Source organism: Ambystoma mexicanum, chromosome 7p, assembly GCF_040938575.1.
Source record: "Ambystoma mexicanum isolate Mex_15411 chromosome 7p, UKY_AmexF1_1, whole genome shotgun sequence".
Classification (NCBI taxonomy): Eukaryota; Metazoa; Chordata; class Amphibia; order Caudata; family Ambystomatidae; genus Ambystoma; species Ambystoma mexicanum.
In genome coordinates this window covers 155,797,142-155,809,745 of record NC_090939.1, presented here as the reverse complement: position 1 = coordinate 155,809,745, position 12,604 = coordinate 155,797,142, and positions in this window count along the sequence as shown.

The following is a 12,604-nucleotide window of genomic DNA, read 5'->3' as shown; positions in this document are numbered from 1 at the left end:
TAGAAATCCTGGACGGCAGCCTGCCTTTCTGCAGGTGTTCTGGGCAGGTATATGTGCCTGCGGACTGATGGGTGTGCAGTCATGATGGCCAAGACCTGGTGTAGGCGGCGTGACTGCGTGGCCTGTGACACCCCCCCCCCACTATGGCAATTGTCCGCTGAAATGATCCGGTGGCCAAATAGTGCAGTATATTGAGGACCTTTTCCAGGGGGCTGAGTGCTTGGGAGCAGAGGGTGGGTGATGTGAGGTCATCCTCCCACTCACTGACCAGGTCGAGTATTATGTGAGGTGGAAACCTGTACCTCCCATACACCTGGTCATCAGGCATCCCAAAAAGGCTGGTTCTGGGGAGTGAAAATTCTGGGCCTGACTACCCTCCTCCTCCTCCTGCAGTATCCCACGACCACTGCTGCTAGGAACGGTATGTTCATCCTGGTGTCTGAGCTTGCTTGTTGTTTGCGCGCACTTTTATGCTGCGCGGGTCCACGTACGCCTGCTTCCTGCTGGTGTACGTGTTTCTGGATTAGCACGTCTTTTTTGGTGCGTGCGTGTGGACGTTCCGCGCATTTGCCTCCTGTACTTCCCCGCCCACCCCAGTAATACACGTACCCCGCTCGCCCAGGCCCAATCGCATGTAAAACTTCCTGCGAGCCCCTGAAATACACGTCCCCCGCTCGCCCATGCCCAATCGCGTGTAAAACTTCCCGCAAGCCCCTGAAATACATGTACCCCGCTCGCCCAGGCCCAATCGCGTGTGAAACTTCCCACGCACCCCCAAAATACACGCTATTTTTGACACAGCGGGTGTCCGTGTTTGTCGCGTACCCCTTTGCACGTCATTTGTCCTCGAGGGCCACAGTATGGGACATTCATCAGAGCTGTATATACGTGCTTTTTGTTAGTGCACATTTTTTTAATGCGCAGGGACGCTACCGCCTGCCTTCGAGTGGCGGACATGTGTTGATGTACATAGTTGACTTTTGGTTTGTGTCATGAGATCGCCATGGTGTCCGGTCAAATGGTCGAAAATAAATGGTTGAATGACCATTTGATCGAATCAAAATGGTCGAAAAAAAAGGTCGAATTTTTTTATTTATTTATTTATATATTTTTTTAAAGTTTTGGTTGCTTTAAAAATATTTTTAATAAAGAAAAAGGGGGGTTGGGAGGGAACCCCTAACCCCCCCCATAAAATAAAAAAATAAAAAATAAAACAAAAAATTCGACCTTTTTTTTCTGACCATTTTACTTCGATCAAATGGTCATTCGACCATTTGGTTTTCGACCAAATGACTGGTAACCGATCGCCATTTCACTGCTGGGGGGTGGGGGTGCAAGGGGACATGAGTGGGACATGAGTGGGGGCCTGGCGGCAGGTGCCCTGCACTTCTGGGGGGTGGTGGTGCTGGGGGACATGAGTGGGGGCCTGCTGGCAGGTGCCTCTGACTGCTGGGGGGTGGGGGTGCTGGGGGACATGAGTGGGGGTCTGCTGGCAGGTGCCCTGCACTGCTGGGGAGTGGGGGTGCAAGGGGACATGAGTGGGACATGATTGGGGGCCTGCTGGCAGGTGCCCTGCACTGCTGGGGGGTGGGGGTTCTGGGGGACATGTGTGGGACATGAGTGGGGGCCTGCTGGCAGGTGCCCCTGACTGCTGGGGGGTGGGGGTGCTGGGGGACATGAGTGGGGGCCTGCTGGCAGGTGCCCTGCACTGCAGGGGGGTGGGGGTGCTGGGGGACATGAGTGGGGGCCTGCTGGCAGGTGCCCCTCAGTGCTGGGGCGTGGGGGTGCTGGGGAACATGAGTGGGGGCCTGCTGGCAGGTGCCCCTCAGTGCTGGGGGTGGGGGTGGAGGGGGTCATGCTTTGGTGATCAGTAGTGCAAGCTGACATGTGGCTTGCCTGGGGGGCATGCCCATGGTGAATGGGCTGCCTGCGGGACATGACCAGGGGTGCAGGGTAGTCCCCTGTGGTGTGGGCCGCCTGCAGGAGCCGTGGAGGGTGTAGACCGAACACCTGGGAGGAGCCACACTGCCAATTGATGCTTAGGACTCCACGGCACCCCTGAAATACACGTACCCTGCTGAAATCGCGTGTGAGACTTCCAGCGAACCCCAGATTTACACGTACCCAGGCCAATCGCGTGTGAAACTTCACGCGAACCCCAGGAATACACGCACCCCACTCGCACAGGGCCTATCGTGTGTGAAACTTCCCGCGAACCCCAGATTTACACGTACCCCACTCGCCCAAGGCCAATCGCGTGTGAAACTTCCCGCGCACCCCTGAAATACACGCACACGCTATTTTTGCACGTCATTTGTCCTAGAGGGCCACAGTATGGGACATTCATCTGAGCTGTATATACGTGCTTTTTGTTAGCGCACATTTTGGCGCACATTTTTTTCATGTGCAGGGACGCTACCGCCTGCCTTCGTGTGGCGGACGTGTTTAGGCCTATGCGCATCTTCGCCCGTGCGCTGGTTTGCCCTATTCGATTCCATGAATACGTGTTGTAGGCGAGCGTGTGGGCGTTCTGCGCACTTGCCTCCTGTACTTCCCCCGTGACGCCCACATTTTCACGCGTTGTTCCCCATTCCGCGTGTCACGCCCCGTGTTACGCCTGCTTTTGTTATGTGCGCCGCGCTATGTGCACTTTCGCTGTGGCCGCAGCGCACGCCGTTAGATGACCTGTGCGCCGCCGTGCGCCAGGCAGATTTTCAGCGCACTTCCCAGATTTTACTCGCGCACGGACTTCCATTAATCGATGTGTGCGGGTTTTGCTGCGATTTTCGCACTTGCACTGCGATTCGCACGGTTTCGCACGCTTGCGCGGGAATTTTCAGCGCACATTAATTCCATGAATCGGGCTGATAATGTGTAAACAGTTTACATAATGTGACGTCTGTAATGGTTATGCGAAATACGAGCTAAAACAACATGGCGCAGCCTTCTTGGACATTCATCTCCCAACACCATAATGAAAACATACATTTTTCGTGGGCTCAGCAGAGTAAATGTGCATCCCGGTTTCGGAGGCAAAGCAAGGTCACATAAATATTGTTGCTGAGTGGACTTACTGTGGAGAATAGTTATTGTATTGTCTGCTGAAGTACGGGACAGAGAGGGAGTCGGAGTGCTCTGCAGGTGCAGTGATAAGGGGTCCTGGGAGAATGCGAGGAGAGGGAAGCTGGGTTTTTCCACTTCCGGCTGTTTTTTTCTGCTCTTTACCCCCTTCCACTTGTGATCTGCTCTTCGGCCAAGGGCAGTCATAACTGAGAAGGGTGTGGTCATGCCCCCATAAAGAGAAGAGGCTTTTCCTCTGTGAAGACAGTTTGAATCTGGACCCCCGGGTGATGCAGTTCCACGTTATTACGTGTGATCTCTTTGCCTACCTGCTCTGGGACTAAGCAGTGTCGTATTGGCCAAAGATGAAGGTGTCTTATGCTACAGTAATAACAGTGATTAACTCTTTTTCTATGTTTCTGTATAACTGACTATATGTGTATTTTGTCTTTCATGTGTTCATATATAAGGTATGAATAAAGGGCCTATTACAAGCCATTTACATGTTCTACCATACCTAATGGTCTAAGTGCGATTCCTTGCCTGTCTGAGTCCAATCACTTGTTTTGCCAGGGGCCAGGGAACGGTAAGTCTAAGGCTCTCCCCACGTGACCAAGCACACGCAAAACAATGTCTCAAACCCTGTATAGGGTATAAAGTAAAGGCGAGAGAGAAAAAGGTAATCACAGTGTTTATTAATGTGTAATGTCGACTAGTCTGTATGTTGTTTGTGGAGTAAAAATATCGAAGAGTGATAGAAATTGTAAGGTAATTGAAAAAGTTGAGGAGCAATAGTGATTGAGCATAGCGAAGAGACTGGTACCAATCAAAAGGTAGAGATAGCTAACTAAGAAATTAGAGGTTTGAGCAGCAATTGATGGTGCATGCTCACATTTGTTGTTTTAAAGATTTTGAAAAAAGTGGTGATTTAAACAAAAGTACAAAGGTAATTTCATAAGTCTGGTAAGTATTGACAGTCAATTAAGACTTGTCGTTTTGGGAGATACTCCTCTGATGCACTTATGTAAAACATTACCGAAGCTCAAACAGTATAGTGCGGAATAGGTGAAAGGCATGGCAGATAAAATGTTCATGCCATGGCCACATGGGGGATCATTGTCAAAAGCGGTGACCACATATTTGCACGCTACATACACAAGGAAGAAATTAGAGAAAAGACTGTTGATTTTAGAGGTCTGGAAAATGTACCAGGAAAAAAGAGAAGACCCTCCACCTGAGGAGTGGATGCTTTGTCAGCGAAAGGAGGAAGGTGCTAGCACAGAAGAAAAAGGGTTCTATCCTTTAAACGAGTTGAAAGCAGAGACAGGGTATAGTAATCCGATATACAAACCTCCAGCTTATAATAGTGGTGATAGTCCAGAGGAGAGTAAAAGAAAAGAAGAGATCTATAAGATCATGCAAGACAAAGAAGAAAGGAGTGAGTGGTCGAAATTGTCGACGGAAATTAAGAGATGGAAAGGAGAGAAGGATAAGGCTGACAAGATAGCGCTCGTATAGAACGAAGAATGGCAGGACAGATATTACTTAAAATAGATGGGAAGAGTATCGAGGAAATTAGGCAGAGAGAAGACAAGGATGAACAAGAAGGAAAGGAGAAAGGAAAAAGAATTAGAGAAGAGATTGAGAGAAGATGAGCAGAAAAGGAAGAGCAGAGAGCGACGAGAACAGATATATCAGAAGGAGCAAGAGGGAAAAGAAGAACCATGAAAGTATGACAATAGACAGAGAGTGATAGAAGAAAGAGATACACAAGAAAGGAAGAAGAGAAAGCGCAAAGACTAAGGGATAAAAGATTGCAGAGACGAAGGGAAGAAGAGTAAAGAAGGAAAGGAATAGGGAGCGGGGAAGAATGAAGACAGGAAGAAATGGCATGCAAGAAAGCGAAGAGAAGTAGACAAGGAAATGGAATGAAAAAGGAGACAACAAGGTCTTGATACCAGTCTTACTCATAAGGAACCAGTAGGGCCATGCCCAGAAATACGATGAGACAGAATGGATGAGTTCCTTCCGATAAAGGAGGCAATGCCAGGGGCATCTAGAGTTGCGTTAGACGAAGAAAGACTTGATGCAGAAAGCTTCGGAGAAAGGATCGATAAGGTCTATCAACAGTTGAGGTGAAATAGCGAGTATGAAACTCAACGGAACGATGATCAATCCGTAATGCCTCAATCAAGAAAGAGAGGAGGGAAGCCTGTTCAGTGATGAACGTCGAGCATTGCCTTTAAATAGATTGAATCTGGATAAGGGTGAAGAGGCTGATAGTCACACTAGTTGGGGACAAGACATGTCTGATGAGGAAAGAGAGTCTACCCTTGAGGTAGGAGGAGGGAGCGTGTGTTCCCCTGAAGGAAGCTTGCAGATGGACAAGAAGTGAGATGGTCTGATCTGGTGCAACCTAAGGATAGGACGCCAGATCCCATAGCACATCCTGAGCATCCCTGAGGATGATCGTACCCTGAGAAGGGAGAGTCGCCACGATATGTGACAAGGTTAAGGTCATTACGTACAAGGAGGCAGACAGGGACGATCATCCCTACCAGGGATAGACTAATAGTGGGATCCAACTGTGGGGCAGGATTTACGCAGTTTCCCTTATTCAAAAAAGGGGGAGCGAGACCACAGTATATTCCATGGCCGCAGATGGACAAGGATAATTTAAGGTGTAAGCTCCTGAGTTTGACTTCGGGCTCTGGGAAATGTATATATGAATTAGAAAAAATGACGGGAGGAAGCACGTTGGCCATAGGGGACATAAAAGGTCTCCTGGCAGCTATTCTTGGGGAAAGAGATGACGACATATGGAGGAGAGCGGGGTATTCAAGTGTGACCGCACATAGCACAGCGCATGATGAAGTGCTGTTTAATAATTATATAGCAGATGTTTGGAGAGCGCTCAGGTTATAGTATCCTGACACATCAGATATGGGTGCAATTATGGCACACAAGATGAAGGAAGATGAAGACCATATTGCTTACTATATATATAGGATATTCAGGAGAAATGGCAACTTGAAACTCGTGAGCAATGGGAAAAGACAGTTACCTTATTTTACCATATTTTATGCCAGGGGTTGCCTGAGCCCGTACAGAGACAGATGAAGATACCAGTGGGAACGGAAGCGAATCCCTGGGCTGAGATACAGCAGACGACAGTGCACCATTGTCGGTTGTTACAAGAGAAAAATAAGAAGAAAGATAAGAATAGGAAAATTGAGGAAGCAAAGTTAGATCAGAAAAAATTGTCAAAATTTTCCTTAGAAGGTGCGGTATTGACAAGCAGAGAAGGATTGGGAATGCAGGAAGCAGTGGGTACATCGCAGGTGAGTATTTTGCACCCGATGGACCAAGGTGGATATCGGTTTGTGCCACGAGGCAGAGGTATAGGCTATAGAGGAAGTGGAGGATTTCAAAATAATCAAGGTGGGTTTCTAGGTACACTGAATGAGAATCAGAGTACTCATGGAGGGTTTGTCAGACGGGCACCCCGAGTATGTTGGACTTGTGGGATGACAGGGCATATTGCGCGTGTATGTGGGAGCCAAGGAAATGTACAAAATGGCCAATTCTCAAGCGGGGGACAATTTATCCTCCACCATATCGCACACAGACTAGAGAAGGGTTTGCCCAAGATCATACATTGTATCAGACACAAGCGCCGCAAGTGCAGCAGGTGCAACAGCAAGAACGAGCGCAAATGGATCCACCACAAGGACAGTAGAAACAAGCCCCTATGCAGACACAGCAGTATGTGAATACAGGACAAGTACTGACACCCAGAATAGGAGGTGTCACTGTGGTAGTAGGGAATCCTTTTACAGGGATGGGGATGAGCCTGTACCCACAATAGGACAGCTCACAGGGTGACTTGATGTGTTCAGTACTATCGGTGGCAATAGACCACCAAGAGGAACCAAGGGTCGATGTGACTATAGGAGGCAAATCTTTTTCTTTTTAAGTAGACACTGGAGCTACTTGTTCATGTATATGAGAGGGAAAATATCCAATGTAGGGAATTGCAATGAATGCTCAAGGGTTCTCAGGAGCTACGAGTCGAGTTACTTTTGCCAATGAATTACCAGTCTTTATAGGAGAGTGTGACATGTCTGTTCCTTTGTTATATTACAGCAGACACGGTTAACATTTTGGGAAGAGATTTAATGACAAAACTAAACATGATGATTTCATTTACTGATCAAGGGATAGTTAGACTCCAGGAATACACTATTTAAATGTGGAAGAATTTATACTGGCATTCGCAGGCAAGTGGCTCTGCGAGGCGTTCCAGTAGATCCAGAGTTTTCTCTGTATGGAGTGAGCATTCTACTGACACGGCTATCTGGCTTAGTGGGAAAAATTGCGAGGATACCTGAGGAGTTTTTGTTTAGACCACGAATACCGATGGATGAAGAGGGGGGACAGATTATCCCTATAGAATTGGGAGCAGCCATCGTACAAAAGGAAATGGTAATGCTTGAAGGAGTAGATGATGAGGGAAGACCATGTAGAACAGTAATAGCTCTCAAGGAAGGTACAGATTGACTGACATAACTGATGATGACATGTTAAGGGAAACCAAACAGATGATGATGTGGTGTACTTCATGAGCATTACATACTGGATAAGGATAGAGAAAAGGGAAGTATTACAGCAAATGGCGATAGTGCGGCAACATCCAGAATTTTTTCAGGAAAACTTGCAGAAGGTGCCAAGCGTCCTTTGGATCACAGGCCCTTATGATGTACGTTTATTGAAGGGAATAGGGGAAGTTAAAATAAAGCTTAATTCAGGAGTGATTTTACCTCGAGCAAAACAGTACCCCATGTCTTGAGAAGCTGATGATGGTATTTTTCAGACTATCTCAGCACTGATGAAACAAGGAATTCTGGTGCCATCAGAATCATCGTGTAATACCCCAGTGTATCCAATCAAGAAATACAAGGGAGGGTTGTGGAGATTTATACAAGATATGCACCGATTAACCAGATTTTAGATGCAGAGTTTCCTTTAGTTCCTAATCCGGCAACGATACTGTGTAGTATCCCGGTGGAAGCTCAATATTTCACAGTGATCGATTTGAAGAATACGTTTTTCTTGATCCCCTTGCACAAGGACTCACAAGACTTGACGTCATTTACATTTCGCCAAACTCAACTGAAACATACTTGTTTGCCTCATGGGGACCGTGAGTCACCATTGATCTTTAATAAGGTCCTACAGATGGAATTTGGCAATATTGATCTTAAGAGTGCAGTGTATATGTAGATGACATTTTAATGTGTAGCACCACAGAAGGTGAGTGCAGACAAGATTCTATTCAGTTGGTGACTATTCTAGCAGACAAGGGATAGAAGGTAGACAATGCGAAGTTGTAATATTGTCAAGAAGAGGTGTTATACATAGGTCAATTGATTTGGCATGAACGCCTGAAAGAGCTGAGGGGATTATGAAAATGCCAAAACCAGCTACAGTGAAACAGATGCAAAGGTTCTTGGGGTTATGCAACTATGTCAGAGTCTGCGTGTTTGATTATAGTACGTATACAAGACCACTTCTGAAAGCCTTAAAGAAAGCACAAGTGGAAAAGGTAAAAATGGAATGGACTGAAGAAATGGAGGAAGGGTTTGAGGAACTGAAAAAAGCAATTTGTACAGCCCCTGTTTTGGGAATTCCCAATTATGCTGAGGAATTTTATTTGTTTTCGCACAAAAATGGGACAGTCATGACAGAAGTGCTTACATAGAGATCTACATTGGGGTATACACCTTTAGCATATTACAGTGGGATTTTAGACCCAGTTTTGAAAGGACACTTTCCTTGCAAACAGTCATTGGCAGTTGCTGTGTTTGCAATTGAGAAGTCTACAAGGATAGTTATGGGCTGCTCTATGACCCTCGTCGTGGAGTATGCTCTGTTTGCAATTTTAGAGAAACCCAAAGCACATTGACACCCCAAAGAGCTTCACCTTATTAGGTAATGATTTCAAACCCAATGATTAAAATTGTATGATGTAAAATAGTGAATCCTGCCACGTTTATAGCTGAGTCAATAGAAGAAGGCGATCATGTACATGACTATGAAATAAGACTTCTAGAACAATATATTGACTGGGCTTGTGATATATCTTTACTTACAGGGTGCCCAGGTGGGGGGATCTCCACACAGAACTGTGTCTAGTAGTAGGGGCCAGTATTCTGCCAATTGTTCTAACTAACTGCTTTTCTCCTATGTCTATTGTTGGTTGCCTTTATTACGTGATCTGTGTGACATTTGACCAGAGTATAGTTGATGCACTTTAATGAGATCTGATAATAATTGTGGCACCACTTTAGAGCTGTATATATATTTGTCATTGTAGATGTTCTGACCACAAAGGGAGTTATTGTGATAGTGTACATAACCTTGAATATTAATTATATAAAGACTGTGTTTTCAGTAATACAGTGTGTGGACATTCATTTTTTGGGGGCTTGGAGACTACACTGTACTTAAGAACCAGTCTGCTTCACCTCCCGAGAAGCTAGGCCTTGATTGCTCGACCACGTACCAATAATAGAGAATCTTGGCTGGGGTCCTCTGTGCCTCTCCTCTACCATATAGAGAGCAGAAGTACAGAAAACCCCTCCAGTCTTTACAGTTGACAAACCTGCATAACAAGATGGAAGAAGAGAAAGAGGACATTACGGATGACAGTTGGTTTGCCTCCATATTCTCATGGATTCTGCAGTGGTTGGCAAACATATTCAAGATCCTTGGAGCAATATTGGTCATGGTGATGTATGGATTTTGTGTGATCAGCATAATAATTGCCCAATGCAAGAAGACAGCAAAGAAGGCAGTAGGAATGAAGATCATGATCAATGTTGAATCAGGGTTCGGACCCAAGGAATTGAAGGATAGAAGATGTCAGAAAATACCTAGAAGTCAGCATTGTAGCACCTGAGGGAATAAAGTTCCTGTATCCAAAGAATCACAAGAAGTATGTGGGACGATGGGTCTATTGTAATCCAACTGGACAGTGCAACTACATGACCTGGAGTGAGGATGAAAATCAGCCGGCACCCTGAGGGGGGTGATGAAGATTAGGACTCCAAAGAATCACTTTTTCAAAAGAAAATATCAGGATGTGGAAACCATTGAAGAGATGGTTGATTACCCAACCAGAAGGGGTAATGTAGAGGAGCAGCTGCATGCCTCTGCAGGACATCCCACCCCCCAGCCTTCTATATGCTGGAAGTCGGAGACTGTTCCATGTTTGACACCAGCAGTTGCGCCAAAACCGCAGCGAGAATTTGAGAAAAGGTATCCATTGAGAAAACCCTATTAAATGTATCCCTGAAGAGACGACAATCTGAGGGAGAAACTTTGTAGAGGAATATGAAAAAGAGTGAAAGAGAAGCTATTGATGTCACAAGAGACAAGCACGACACACTGAGAATACTGGCTGAAGAGAATGTATGGATCTTATGGAAACTAATCGAGTAATCTTTTGTATGCAGAAAAGAAGATAACACGCATGTAAAATGCTCCAGAAATGCACCATTCAATAATCATGCATGCGCAGATATTCAAGTAGACAAAGTGATCAGAGAAGCTGGCTATGCATAGTGAATAGACTGCAGGCTAAGCCACCATTATATAGAAGCTAGGCATCAGTGTCATGAATTTAGTAAGCTGAAACCCATGGAGAGGAAAGGCAGAAAATTGAGTCACAGCAAGCATAAACTGAGATTGTGGAAATGCCTGGGAGGGCTGTTTTTCCTGGTAACAAAACAGAAGTAGCCACGGTTGGTTATCTATCCTTGAAAGCAATAAACGATAGAAGGATGAATCATCCCTTATTAGGGGAAAAGAATGAACACCAAGAGAGCCAAGTTTTATTCATATAAGACATTTACATGTTACAGAATAGACCAGAATCATGGTCTCCTGTCATATGAGCCAAGGATAGAAATAGAGTTAAGCTTGGAGTCCTAGAACAATGATAGTGAAAGCCTGTACTCCCATATATTCCCACAGACAAGGATACTTTGCAAGGCCAAGTTCAAAGACAATCTGCATGGCAGAAGTCATGGGTGATGAGATATGTTGGGCTAATTGGGTGGGGACTTAAAGTAAAGTCCCCCTCCTGGCACCTGGGTACGAGCTTACATGCTGCTAAGTGAACCGAATGTTCCAGACATGGCACAAGCGTGCCAAACAATTGTAGAGGGCCGTATAACAAAAGGCCTTATAGTTTGAGAGCCAATCATATACCGTGTACTTAATAGTGTTAAAGATGACATGTTTTAGAGGTAGGCATAAGTTGTTCACCTGACAACAGGCAGCCAATCACAATCCCATCCCTTATAGATAGTACACTCAGCTGTTCCCCTTGAACATATCACAATCTCTCATAAGTTTTTCTTATTTGCCACGTAGTATTACATATTTTTAGTATAAAGTGTAGTTTTTGGGGGGATTTGCAGAGAACTGAACAAACGTCATTGATATCCGTTGTAACCTCCCTGTTTTAGAAGATTGTTAATAAAACAGCAACCTTTGCCATCTTCCTGAGCTGGTTTGATTATTTGGACTCTGAGATTTAATCTGTAAACCCCATCCAATTTATGCACGATCCTAAAGAACCATATATTCAAGTGGAAGGTGCCCTCCATGGTTGGTGGGGCACTGAAGGCTGCTCGTGACCGTGAGGACACTCCCCCATTGCTATTCTGAATGCTAGAGGGTGGTGTGGAGTAGCCTAGGGGCCACTCGGAGCTGACATGAATGCATTAGGGCTAGTTTCAAGGGAGTGGGCACTGCCGTGGTCCCATACTTCAGTCCCATCCTAACCTCTTATAGGTAAAGGACTGTCCAAGAGGGTATGCAAAGGCAAGTTAAAGTGATTGCTCTTGAACTCGGAGCTGGAAGGACAGTCCCCAAATGTTGCCAGCGTAGCCCTTCAGTTGTGTGAGAGAGTCATGATGAGACACAAAAGCTTCTCAGCTACATCACTATATGTGAGGCTGAGAGGTTAATGAAGGAATTAAAATAGAAAATACAGAATTTATCAAATGAATAGTCACATGTTGGTACGCATGGTTGTGATTTGTGACCTGCAACACTGTCATAATATCTTTTGATAGCAGGAATGCAATGAATTGTATTCCACCTGTTCAAATCTACATATGTGTGTTTTATTTACCTTCATCACGCAAAACACTGCCTGCAATGAACGGGCCCGTGATGTTATTGAATCCTCTGTCCTGGATGGATGAAAGGGCAGTGTGTACTTGACACATTTAAGACTTGTGGAAAATGCTCCAAGCCACCACTCTATTCAATGTTAATGTTATTTGCGCTGAATAAAGTGCTAACAAAACATGTACAGTTATGAAGAGAATGTGCAGAAATATTACATAACAGGTAGGTTAGTAAGACTGAACCGCACACTGGGTAGTTCTTCAGATTTGCCATCTTGTTTTTATTGATGGGTTGGGGCTGATAGTTTTTCTAAAGCAACTCTTTAGATGTTTGCACATTT